This window comes from Mesoplodon densirostris, chromosome 3 (genome assembly GCF_025265405.1).
Source record: "Mesoplodon densirostris isolate mMesDen1 chromosome 3, mMesDen1 primary haplotype, whole genome shotgun sequence".
In the NCBI taxonomy this organism is placed as follows: Eukaryota; Metazoa; Chordata; class Mammalia; order Artiodactyla; family Ziphiidae; genus Mesoplodon; species Mesoplodon densirostris.
Genome location: NC_082663.1, coordinates 84,574,973 through 84,589,348, shown reverse-complemented (window position 1 = coordinate 84,589,348; position 14,376 = coordinate 84,574,973). Strand labels below are relative to the sequence as shown.

The following is a 14,376-nucleotide window of genomic DNA, read 5'->3' as shown; positions in this document are numbered from 1 at the left end:
ACATTTGTTTTTATCATAGTAGCAGAATAATTGGTCATTATTTTCAAATTATTTTTTTCAAAAGGCTAACATAAACCTTTAGGTCATGAGGAGCAATTTGTTGTCCCCTAGGAAAACAGACTAAAAAACATGAATAAATATATGCAAAAAAAATCTGAGTTGGGCACATATGGTCTCTGACTTCAATGAACTTGCAGTTTAGGTGGGAGACAAAACTTTAACATATCAATACAGTGAAGCAGGTTTTTACTTATTCACCTAGATCTGGCACTGAAACTACAAAAACTAATAAAATATGGACCTTGCCTTCAAGCTGCTTAGAGTTTACTAGGGGGAGAAAAACACATAAAAAGGAGTGCCGGGAGGGCTTCCCTGGTGGCGCAGTGGTTGAGAGTCCGCCTGCCGATACAGGGGACACAGGTTCGTGCCCCGGTCCGGGAAGATCCCACATGCCGTGGAGCGGCTAGGCCCGTGAGCCATGACCGCTGAGCCTGCGTGTCCGGAGCTTGTGCTCCGCAACGGGAGAGGCCACAACAGTGAGAGGCCCGCGCACCGCAAAAAAAAAAAAAAAAAAAAATGGAGTGCAGGGAGTTCCTAGAAATGCCTTGATTAAAGCTTGTACAGATTGACCTGGGAACAAAGTGGAGAAAATGTTCATTTTTATCTAGGATGATTTGGAAATGCTTATAGACAGTGTGGCACTTGAACTTAAGTTGTGAAGGTAAGTGATTTCTCATAATGCAAGCAAACTGGGGGCAAGTTCTTAACAGGAAAAATTAGTAGGAAAAGTAGAGGCAAAAATGTGTGAAATATCTTGACAGGGAGTTTGTTATGACAAGAGTAGCATGATTGTAAATTGTACAGGGAGATTTGAGCTTGGTAAGGGCCTGGTCATGGGAGGCTTTCTTTGCCATGTTAACATGAATGATGTTATCCTGTATGCACCTAGAAGCCATTGAAAAGAGTAAACCTCAGAAGTAAAAGTTATCAAATATGTGTTTTAGATAGATTAGTTTGAAGATAATGTGGATGAAGCTGATAGGGGAAAACTGGAAACAAAGGAAGATACTTAGGAGACCAGTTTAGAATGTAGCTCTATTTAGAGATAGAGAGAAAAGAACATAATAGAGAAATATTTAGTTTGGATAAAAGGGCAAGGTTATTAATTTGATGTTCCTGGTATAAAATGTGTAAAAATCTAGAATTATGTCCACTTGTCCAGTCTGGGGAACTAAATGAATGATAATGCATTAACTGAGATAAGAAATTCAAGGAGAAGAGAAAGTCAGATTGAATATAATCAGTACAGTGTTGAGCATGCCTTATTTAAAGTTCGTGTGAAACTTCTGAGCAAATATTCTCAGCAGTGAGATGAGAAAGATGATAGTAATACTCTAGAAGTCTAGTTCTGAATCTTCTCATGTCTCCTGGTAACTGTAGAGAGCAATAAGTAGAATAAAATATAACATGCATGCACACACACATAAACACACATGCACACATATACTGTTGTTTCAGTACAATTATGAGATCAACAAAAAATGACAGAGTTGTAATTGCATATAAATATTGCCAAAATTGAAGTAGAACAACGAACCAGCTTGTAGATTCATAAAGATGTTACAAAGAATAACAGGGAATGTGGAGAGGGTCTCAAGATTGACAGACCTCAAATATCTACAGCATATATTTCTGCTCAAGAAGAGAGGGTTGTACCTTAAGATGGAAGTTCTGGGAGTAGGACCGAGGTAGATAACTCAAAGCAGAGTATTTTTGGAAAGAATGGGGAAAAAGTTTTGCAAAATGCCTAGGGGGTCCAGACATAGCAGATCTAAAAAAGTGCCAGCAAAATACCATCTACAAGTGAATACATAACTTCAGAAAACAATAAATATGAAGAGATCTCGAAAGCCCAGATCTGGCAGTACAAGTTCTTTTGAAGCAGGCCAGGTTTGCAGAGGCAGAGAAGGTATAACCACACATAGGGACTATATTTAACTCCTCTATATAAACAGAGAAGATAACTCTTCAGTTTTGAAGCTTGGAAAGCTGGTGCATGTTCTATTCCCATAACTTTCTGCCTCTAGTTTAAGAAAACCCATCTCATTTAAAATGATTAAGTAGAAAAGGAAAAGCTTCTGCCTACATACCAAATAATTATAGTGAGAGAAATGAAAATTATTAAGCATTACTTTACAATGGACAGTGAAAACTCACTAGAACAATGTTACCATGAATCAGATAAAAATATAAATGTAACTCTATGTAAGTTTAAGTTAAAAAAATTAAACAATCTTGGCCATGAAACAAGAGAAAAATAGCTAGATGAAGGAGGCTATGGAATGAAAACTGACAGAACTCAGGAAAGAAATAAATGGGAAAAAATTTATAGATGAAGACTAAATTATGAAGCACACAAGGAAGAAAAGACAACATAGAAAGCATGAATGTGGCATAGAAGGGGGAGGATGGAGAATATAAAAGTAAGAAAAAGTATTAGAGAAAATAGGCAAATATAGAAGATAGGAAAAGGAGAGCCAAAATGCACATAATTGCAGTCCCTAAAGAAGGAAACCAAAACAATAAATATTTAAATCTATAAAGTTTACTGATATAATAAGTAATAATAAATAATGAATAAATAATTAAATAAAATAATATTTGAATCTACATATTGTAATGGCACATCAAGTGTCTAGGGAAATTGATCCAGAACAATCAACGCTGAGATGTACTGTGGTAAAATTATTGGATTTAAAGATGCAGAAATAATCCTTTTGTCATCTAAAAAAAAAAAAAGGAAAAACAAGTTTGGCATCAGGTTTCTCAACAGCAGCATTCACCTCCAGAAGACTGGAGAAACACTTAAAAGATCCTCAAGGAAGGAAAACATGAGCTCATTATTTCATCATCAACAAACTGCCCTACAGTTATAAACAGTTTGCATATGGAAGTACCCGGGATATGTTGATATTAGATACTCCTTAAGAACTGACAGCAAGGCAAATTGTAACCAACCAAGATATGATTGGGGAAATTTTGATAAACGGTCTGGCGAGGGACTTCCCTGGTGGTACAGTGGTTAAGAATCTGCCTTCCAATGCAGGGGACGTGGGTTTGATCCCTGGTTGGGGAACTAAGATCCCACATGCCATGGAGCAACTAAGCCCACGTGCTTCAACTACTGAGCCTGTGCGCCACAACTAGAGAGAAGCCTGCACACCACAACAAAGATCCCACATGCCACAACAAAAGATCCTGTGTGCCTCAACGAAGATCCCGTGTGCTGCAACTAAGACCCTGCGTGCTGCAACTAAGACCCAACGCAGCCAAATAAATAAATATTTTTTTAAAAAAGGTCTGGTGGCAAGCATCAAGTATGTTAAACTACTTAGATTTAACTATATTTAGCTAATATATTTAACTAAGTGCAATTAATTTATGCTAGAACTAAGGCAAATACTAAGCTGAGCATAAGGGTGGCAAAATAGAATGAAATGTAATATGCTTTGATAAAGTAGAAATTGTACAACTAACAAAAATGGGAGAAGTAAACAGGGTAGAGATCAAAAGAAGGATAAGCTTGATGGCTGCCTAATAGATAATAAATGGAGAGTCAAGGGATATTATTTTTATAGACGTTTTATTGAAGCATAATGTATTTTCAGAAAAGTGCACAAATTGCAAATGTAAATTGATGGATTTTAACAAAGCGAAGACACCTGTGTAACCAGAGTGCAGCCCAAGAAACGGATAATACAAGTATTCCAAAAGCCCCTCCTCCACCTCCCTTCTTGTCTAAACCCTTAATGCCTAAAGTTTACCACTCTCCTGACTTCTGCAGTGAATAGGCTAATTTGTTCTGTATTTGAACTTTATGCATACACAGGAGAATACAGCACATAGTCATTTGTGTCTGCATTTCGTTATTCAACAGCGTGCTTTTAAGAGTCATTCATATGGTTGTATATAACAGAAGTTCATTTTCATTGCTCTATAGCAGTACTATCCAATCAGATTTTGTAAAATGATGGAAATGTTCTATATCTCTGACATCCAATATAGCCTCTAGCCACATGTGCCTATTGTGCATTTGAAATGTGGTCAGTATGAATGAGGCACTGAACTCTTAATTTTATTTAGTTTTAATTGACTTAAATTTAGGTAAGCACACATGGGTAATAGTTACCATATTGTACAGCATAGTTTTATAGTAGTCCATTGTGTGAATATACTAAAATTTATTCATTCTGTAGTTAATGTTGTTTCCACTTTAGGGCTAATATGCTGTTTCTATGAACATTCTTTTACTTGTTTTTTGGAAAACATATGAATACATTTCTATTGAGTACACATATAAACAGCAGAATTGCTGAGTCATATGTATGTTAAGCTTTTTAATAAATTTTTAAAGTATTTGCACTAGTTCATTCTTCTAGCAGTCTATTTTTTTTTTTTTTTTTTTTTTTTCTTTTTGCGGTATGCGGGCCTCTCACTGTTGTGGCCTCTCCCGTTGCGGAGCACAGGCTCCGGATGCGCAGGCCCAGCGGCCATGGCTCACGGGCCCAGCCGCTCCGCGGCATATGGGATCCTCCCAGACCGGGGCACGAACCCGTATCCCCTGCATCGGCAGGCGGACTCTCAACCACTGCGCCACCAGGGAGGCCCCTAGCAGTCTATTTTTAATTGTTCTTAAACTCAAGCAATTTTGATAGGTGTATAAGTGTTGATATTTCATTGTCATCTTAATTTCCCTATTCAGAGGATTAATATTATTGAACATGTTTTCCTTTATTCATTAGCCATAGGAATGTGCAATTTTGTCAAATGTCTTTTCTGTTCTTTTGTCTATTTTTACATTGGGTTGTCTGTCTTTTTTATTATTGATTTGCAGAATTTCTTTATATACTCCAAATGTGGGAGTCATTTGACATATATATTCATGACAAATATCTTCAACTCTATGACTTGCCTTTTCACTCTGATAATGGCATCTTTTGAATGAAATATAATTTTAATGTCCTGTTTAAGAAATCTTTGCCTAATCAAAGTCATGCGGACATTTCTTATGTTACTTTAATAAGAGATTATAAAATCAATAATTCAACTGGGAATGATATTTTTTGTATAAAGTTGGAACCCAGGTTCATCTTTTTTTGTATGGATACTAATTGACTCACCACCATTTATTTAAAGGCTGTCTTTTCCCCCCACGGACATGCACCAGCAGACTCTATATATGTGGTTCTATTTCTGCACTCTGTTCTGTTCCGTTGGTCTATTTGAGCATCCCGGTACCAACATTACACTGTCTTAATTCCTGTGTACTTTTTGTGAATATTTACATCAGTCTTTGTTGTAAGTCCATCTTTGAGATTATCTTGGCAATTCTTGGCCGTTTGTATTTCTAGGTGATTAAAATCACCTAGTTAATGTCCATAAAAAAAACATGCTGAGATTTAGATTGGAATGTCTTTGAATCAATTTGGGAGCATTGCTATACTTACCACACTGAGTCTCTTGATCAATCAGTGAAGTATGATTCCTTCAGTTATTTAAATCTTCATTTATTTCTCCAATAACGTTTCATAATTTTCTTTTTCAGAGTTGAGGTCTTAAACCTCCTTCATTAGATTCATTCCTGTTTTTGCTATTTAGTATAGCATAGTATAAAGTAGTTGTTTATTACTGGTATGAAGGAAATGTAATTCATTCTTATTGCTTTGACCTTGTATTCTGCGACTGTGTTCATATTAATTTCTAATAGTTGGTAGATTACTTCAGATTTTCTATGTAATAATGAACAAAATTCACCACAGCAAAGCTGCAAAGAAATAAAGGCTTTATTTGGCATCTGAGAATTCCAATTCAGGAGACACTGATCTGAGCAGGAATTGAAAATGTGTTCCAAGGAGGAAATAAAAGACGGGTTTATGAAGGCAAAAAAACCCAACAAGGTTGCACAAGTTGTTTCAAAATAATTATAATTGGTACTGGCAAGCCAAAGCTATTTTTATCTTTACATGATTGGTTGCAAAAGGCTACCACTAGAGGGAGGGAAAAGTTCGTTACTGTGGCAGGTTGCAGGTTTTCTTATAGAGTCCTTGGAATATTTGTGGTTTGGCCCAATTCAAAAGTTCATGGTTCCAGCTGGTGAGGATGTGCATAAGCCCTGCTTCCTTAATGGCCTTCCAGCTCCATTTTAAAGAGCTCTCTTAGCAATACTGACTACATGCTGAAGTTCCTTTTTCCACAGTAGGTAATCACAATCTGCAAATAATGATTTTTATTTCTTCTTCTCCAACGCCTATACATTTTTTTTCTCTTGCACTGATTAAGATATCCTGTACAACGTTGAATAGAAGTAGTGATGGTATACTTGTTTTTTATGCCCATCAAGATGAAGGTTTTTGGTATTTTATTGTTAGATATAAAATTTGCTGTAAATTTACCCTTAAGTGTGATATTGGGACCATCTATCAGAATAATAATCTATTTCTAGTTCACTAAAACTTTTTTTAATTAATAAATTTTAAAATTTATCAAATGCATTTGATGCATCTATTGAGATGATTGCAATATGATACCTCTACTTTATTCTAGGAATAAATTGGATTTAGTCAGTTGCTTGATTCAATTTGCTGATACTTTGTTTAGAATTTTTACATCTATATTCATGAATAAGGTTGCCTTATAATTTTCCCTTATTAATGTGCTTGTTAGGTTTTGGCATCAATGTTACTCTGGTTTCATAAAATAAGTTGAGAAATATTTCCTCTTCTCTTAATATCTGGACTAATTTATGGAGGTATGGTATTATTTTTTAATTAAATCTTTGGAAGAACTCACTTATGTACCTGACCTAGAATTTCTTTGTGAGAATGTTTTAAATTAAAAATTGAATGTCTGTGTGTGTGTGTGTGTGTGTGTGTGTGTGTGTGAGTGTGACTAACAAATCTTTCTGCTTTTATCTTTATAATTTCTATCATTTTACTTCTATGTTTTTAGTATTTTTATTTTATTCACCTATATCTTCTATTGGTATATATGCCTTTTCTATCCAAGTATAAATTTAGCTGCATCCCAGAAGTCTTGATATATATTTTACTCATACTTTCAATTCAAATATGCCTTTCAATGTATTTTTCATTTAAACCATGTGTTATTTAGAAGTGTACAGTTGGTGCAGGATTGGTTCCTTCTGATGGCTATGAAGGCAGGGTCTGTTCCAGATATCCTTGGCTTGTAGATGGCAATCTTTTCCTGAGTCTTCACATTATCTTCCCTCTGTGAATGTCTATGTCCATATTTTCTCTTCTTATAATGACACCAGTTATATTGGATTAGGGCCTACCCAACTGAACTTATTTTAACTTAATTACCTCTGCAAAACCCTGTATCCAATATGATGGCACTCCAAAGTACTGGGAGTTAGGATTTTTGGCATATAAATTTTGGAGGGAACAGAAATCAGTCTATAACAGTAACAAACCATCCCAAGTTTAATCACTTAACAACAACAATTTATCCTTATCTTTTATGGTTCTGCAAGTTGACTCAGCTCAACAAGGTAGTTCTTGCTTAAGGTTTCTCTTGAGCTTGTGGTCAGATGGCACATAACATTTGAGTTACCTGATAGCATGACTGGGTTAGATTTCCTACATGGCTGACAGTTTAGGCTAAATTTTCCTAGGAGCCTAGGTGGGGCTGTTGATTGGTCATAGAGGCTTCTTTATGCAACTTAAACATCTGCTAACAAGGTGCAAGTATTCCAAAAGGGAACATCCCAAGTTTTAGTGTTCTAAGAGACCCAGGCATAACATACAAGGCATAAACTGCAAGGCTTCATTAGACCTAGGCTGAAAGTCCAAGAATGTCACTCTTCTGCATTCTATTTGTCAAAAAAGTCATGTTTCAATTGTAAATATTTATGCACCAAACATAGGAGCACCTCAATACATAAGGGAAATATTAACAGCCATAAAAGGAGAAATCGACAGTAACACAATCATAGTAGGGGACTTTAACACCCCACTTTCACCAATGGACAGGTCATCCAAAATGAAAATAAATAAGGAAACACAAGCTTTAAATGATACATTAAACAAGATGGACTTAATTGATATTTATAGGACATTCCATCCAAAAACAACAGAATACACATTTTTCTCAAGTGCTCATGGAACATTCTCCAGGATAGATCATATCTTGGGTCACAAATCAAGCCTTGGTAAATTTAAGAAAATTGAAATTGTATCAAGTATCTTTTCCGACCACAATGCTATGAGACTAGATATCAATTACAGGAAAAGAGCTGTAAAACATACAAACACATGGAGGCTAAACAATACACTACTTAATAACGAAGTGATCACTGAAGAAATCAAAGAGGAAATTAAAAAATACCTAGAAACAAATGACAATGGAGACACGACGACCCAAAACCTATGGGATGCAGCAAAAGCAGTTCTAAGAGGGAAGTTTATAGCAATACAATCCCACCTTAAGAAACAGGAAATATCTCGAATAAACAACCTAACCTTGCACCTAAAGCAATTAGAGAAAGAAGAACAAAAACACCCCAAAGTTAGCAGAAGGAAAGAAATCATAAAAATCAGATCAGAAATAAATGAAAAAGAAATGAAGGAAACGATAGCAAAGATCAATAAAACTAAAAGCTGGTTCTTTGAGAAGATAAACAAAATTGATAAACCATTAGCCAGACTCATCAAGAAAAAAAGGGAGAAGACTCAAATCAATAGAATTAGAAATGAAAAAGGAGAAGTAACAACTGACACTGCAGAAATACAAAAGATCATGAGAGATTACTATAAGCAACTCTATGCCAATAAAATGGACAACCTGGAAGAAATGGACAAATTCTTAGAAATGCACAACCTGCCAAGACTGAATCAGGAAGAAATAGAAAATATGAACAGACCAATCACAAGCACTGAAATTGAAACTGTGATTAAAAATCTTCCAACAAACAAAAGCCCAGGACCAGATGGCTTCACAGGCGAATTCTATCAAGCATTTAGAGAAGAGCTAACACCTATCCTTCTGAAACTCTTCCAAAATATAGCAGAGGGAGGAACACTCCCAAACTCATTCTACGAGGCCACCATCACCTTGATACCAAAACCAGACAAGGATGTCACAAAGAAAGAAAACTACAGGCCAATATCACTGATGAGCATAGATGCAAAAATCCTCAACAAAATACTAGCAAACAGAATCCAACAGCACATTAAAAGGATCATACACCATGATCAAGTGGGGTTTATTCCAGGAATGCAAGGATTCTTCAATATACGCAAATCAATCAATGTGATACACCATATTAACAAGTTGAAGGAGAAAAACCATATGATCATCTCAATAGATGCAGAGAAAGCTTTCGACAAAATTCAACACCCATTTATGATAAAAACCCTGCAGAAAGTAGGCATAGAGGGAACTTTCCTCAACATAATAAAGGCCATATATGACAAACCCACAGCCAGCATCGTCCTCAATGGTGAAAAACTGAAACCATTTCCACTAAGATCAGGAACAAGACAAGGTTGCCCACTCTCACCACTCTTATTCAACATAGTTTTGGAAGTTTTAGCCACAGCAATCAGAGAAGAAAAGGAAATAAAAGGAATCCAAATGGGAAAAGAAGAAGTAAAGCTGTCACTGTTTGCAGATGACATGATACTATACATAGAGAATCCTAAAGATGTTACCGGAAAACTACTAGAGCTAATCAATGAATTTGGTAAAGTTGCAGGATACAAAATTAATGCACAGAAATCTCTGGCATTCCTATATACTAATGATGAAAAATCTGAAAGTGAAATCAAGGAAACACTCCCATTTACCATTGCAACAAAAAGAATAAAATATCTAGGAATAAACCTACCTAAGGAGACAAAAGACCTGTATGCAGAAAATTATAAGACACTGATGAAAGAAATTAAAGATGATACAAATAGATGGAGAGATGTATCATGTTCTTGGATTGGAAGAATCAACATTGTGAAAATGACTCTACTACCCAAAACAATCTACAGATTCAATGCAATACCTATCAAACTACCAATGGCATTTTTCACAGAACTAGAACAAAAAATTTCACAATTTGTATGGAAACACAAAAGACCCCGAATAGCCTAAGCAATCTTGAGAACGAAAAACGGAGCTGGAGGAATCAGGCTCCCTGACTTCAGACTATACTACAAAGCTACAGTAATCAAGACAGTATGGTACTGGCACAAAAACAGAAATATAGATCAATGGAACAGGATAGAAAGCCCAGAGATATACCCACGGACATATGGTCACCTTATCTTTGATAAAGGAGGCAGGAATGTACAGTGGAGAAAGGACAGTCTCTTCAATAAGTGGTGCTGGGAAAACTGGACAGGGACATGTAAAAGTATGAGATTAGATCACTCCCTAACACCATACACAAAAATTAGCTCAAAATGGATTAAAGACCTAAATGTAAGGCCAGACACTATCAAACTCCAAGAGGAAAACATAGGCAGAACACTCTATGACATAAATCACAGCAAGATCCTTTTTGACCCACCTCCTAGAGAAATGGAAATAAAGACAAAAATAAACACATGGGACCTAATGAAACTTCAAAGCTTTTGCACAGCAAAGGAAACCATAAACAAGACGAAAAGACAACCCTCAGAATGGGAGAAAATATTTGCAAATGAAGCAACTGACAAAGGATTAATCTCCAAAATTTATAAGCAGCTCATGCAGCTCAGTAGCAAAAAGACAAACAACCCAATCCAAAAATGGGCAGAAGACCTAAATAGACATTTCTCCACAGAAGATATACAGACAGCCAACAAACACATGAAAGGATGCTCAACATCTTTACTCATTAGAGAAATGCAAATCAAAACTACAATGAGATATCATCTCACACCAGTCAGAATGGCCATCATCAAAAAATCTAGAAACAATAAATGCTGGAGAGGGTGTGGAAAAAAGGGAACACTCTTGCACTGCTGGTGGGAATGTGAATTGGTACAGCCACTATGGAGAACGGTATGGAGGTTCCTTAAAAAACTACAAATAGAACTACCATATGACCCAGCAATCCCACTACTGGGCATATACCCTGAGAAAACCATAATTCAAAAAGAGACATGTACCAAAATGTTCATAGCAGCCCTATTTACAATAGCCCGGAGATGGAAACAACCTAAGTGTCCATCATCGGATGAATGTATAAAGAAGATGTGGCACATATATACAATGGAATATTACTCAGCCATAAAAAGAAATGAAATTGAGCTATTTGTAATGAGGTGGATGGACCTAGAGTCTGTCATACAGAGTGAAGTAAGTCAGAAAGAGAAAGACAAATACTGTATGCTGACACATATATATGGAATTTAAGAAAAAAATGTCATGAAGAACCTAGGGGTAAGACAGGAATAAAGACACAGACCTACTAGAGCATGGACTTGAGGATATGGGGAGGGGGAAGGGTAAGCTGTGACAAAGTGAAAGAGCGGCATGGACATATATACACTACCAAACGTAAGGTAGATAGCTAGTGGGAAGCAGCCGCATAGCACAGGGAGATCAGCTCGGTTCTTTGTGACCGCCTGGAGGGGTGGGATAGGGAGGGTGGGAGGGAGACGCAAAAGGGAGGGGATATGGGAACATATGTATATGTATAACTGATTAAATTTGTAAAATTAAAAAAAAAAAAGTCATGTTTCAAAAAGAGGGTGATTAGATTCCATCTCTTGATGTCAGGAGCAACAAGCATGTATTGGGGGAAAAGAGGAATCAATGATAGCCATGTTGAGTGATTATCTACCACAGTATCTTTCACTGGTTTTGGAAAATACTTAACTATTCTTTCTTCAAATATTGCTTCTGCTCCATTCCTTATCTACTCACCTTTTGGATATCAGTTACACATATTGTAAACCTTTCACTATATCCATGTATCTTTTATTCTTTTTTACTTTCTGTTTTCATTTGTTTTTATGCTCTGTGCTTCAGACTGAAGTTTTTTCACTGATCTCTAATGTATTAATAATATTTCCACCTGCTTTTCCAGTTACCTGTACTCTAGTTTACTAATTCTACCATCTCCTGTGTCTAATTAGTTGTTAAATTCACCTATGAGTTCGTTATAATTAGTGTACTTTTCTGATATAGAATTTTATTTCTTTTTAATAGATTCTAGTTCTCTGATAATATTCTCTACCTTGTCATCTGTTTTCTTGGACATATTAATCTTCTAAATTTAAAATGTCTGTCAGATATCTAGTATCTGAATATTCTGTAGTACTATTTAAATTTAATTTTTTTCTCTTGACTGTCTCTTATAACTCCTATAATTATTTTTAATCATTTGAGATTTTTGTGTACCAAAAATAATAGAGACTCTGAACATTAATAACTCCAAAAATATTTTACAATAGCTTTATTAAGGAAGGTAGAATAGGAACAGTTCCCTGTAAGCCAAGCAGGAATTTAGCTGATTTAAGGAGAGGTTTAAGTTTTTTAAAGACCTTATCAATTTTCAGATTGTCCTTTATCCTAGAGTATAGTCTTTCAAGAGGTCCTGATTGAAAGGTATGTTAAACATAGGATCCTTCACTTTTGATGACATTTGAACTCCAGTATTTGTCTACCCAGTCACAGTAAAACTTCCTAGAGCAATATTATCAGTTCTTTTTACATTGCATTAGAAATAATAGGACTTCCCTGGTGGCGGAGTGGTTAAGAATCCACCTGCCAATGCAGGGGACACGGGTTCGAGCCCTGGTCTGGGAAGATCCCACATGCTGCAGAGCAACTAAGCCCGTGAGCCACAACTACTGAGGCCCCGTGCCACAACTACTGAAGCCCATGCACCTAGAGCCCGTGTTCCACAACAAGAGAAGCCACTGCAATGAGAAGCCCGTGCACCACAACGAAGAGTAGCCCCTGCTCTCTGCAGCTAGAGAAAGCCCACACGCAGCAACGAAGACCAAATGCAGCCAAAAATAAATAAGTTATTTAAAAAAGAAATAATAGCCAGTACATTTAGCTAACTATTTGGTAAGGTAACAGCATATAAAAAATAACAGATATATTGAGCTATACACACACACACACACACAGACACATTCAGTTAAAAAAATTTAACATATATTAACTGAAAAATGAAAACAAAATAAGGTCTGTAGTCTGGTTAACAGCAGTAAGCCAATGTCACTTTCCTGGTCTTAATGTTATATTACAGTTCTATAAGATTTCACCATTTAGGGATGCTGGGTGAGGGTACACATGATGCTTTGTACTATTTTTACAAATACCTGTGAGTTTCAAAATAATAATTTCAAAATAAAAATAGTTTCAAAATGAAACACACTTGAATGTCACAAAAACTGACTTGAACAATTTGAAAGGATATATCTCAGATTATTGAATAGGAAGACCTAACACCACCAATATATCAGTTCTTCTTAAGTTAATTCATAATTTTAATGTGATAATGAAAATACTAATGGAATTATTGAACTATAAAACCTGATTCTAAGTTTTTATGGAAAAATAAGCAAGAGTAGCTTGGGAATCTGAAACAAAGAAGCACAGTAACAGAGGCTTAGCCTCATAAGCTAAAATGCACCATAAAGTCTCAACACTGAAGCAATATAATATTGATTTATGAATAGACTGACATTAAGTCTAGAAATAGATCTCAACTCATATAGGAATTTAATATAATGACAGTAAAATTCTAAATAAGGGCATCAAAAATGGACTTTTAAGAAAGTGGTTTGAGTATAATGGGGACAGACTTTGGGGAAAAAATTATATCCAGAACCCATATGATACACCAGGAAAAACTCAAATGGGACAAAGATTTAAATGTAAAAAAAATTAAATAATACAAGTGGTAAAAAAATCAGCTAATTTCATTATTATTTTTAAAAGGTGAAGGTATTTGTAACTATGACTAAAAATCTAGAAATCATAAGGGAAAGACTGATAAGGTTTACTCCATAAAATTAAAAAAAATAAGCAAAGTCAAAAGCCAAGCAACAATGAATTTATGCAACTCATATTCTATAAAAGATTAATTCCTCTAATAAGTAAAGCTCTCCTAAGATTAACATCCCAACAGAAAAGTGGAAAAGCATCAAAGAAAACAAAATACAAATATGAAAGGATATTCAGCCATATCTACAGTAAAGGTCATAGAATTAAAAATTTTTATGTGATATTATTTCTTATGTACCTAGTTGACAGGAATAAAACATTGATAATAGATCTGTTTATGTGGCTGTATAGAAAAAAGTATTCATATATTGCTTGAAAGAGCACAAAATGGTGCAACTCTGATGAAAAGGGTATCTT

General features: G+C 35.5%; 1 protein-coding gene across 1 annotated transcript in view; it reads left to right on the top strand.

Moving 5' to 3' along the window:
- The window catches only part of SLCO6A1 (solute carrier organic anion transporter family member 6A1), an 88,711-nt gene that overhangs the window by 64,023 nt on the left and 10,312 nt on the right, over positions 1–14,376 (top strand). The gene's annotated exons all lie outside the window — the stretch shown is intronic.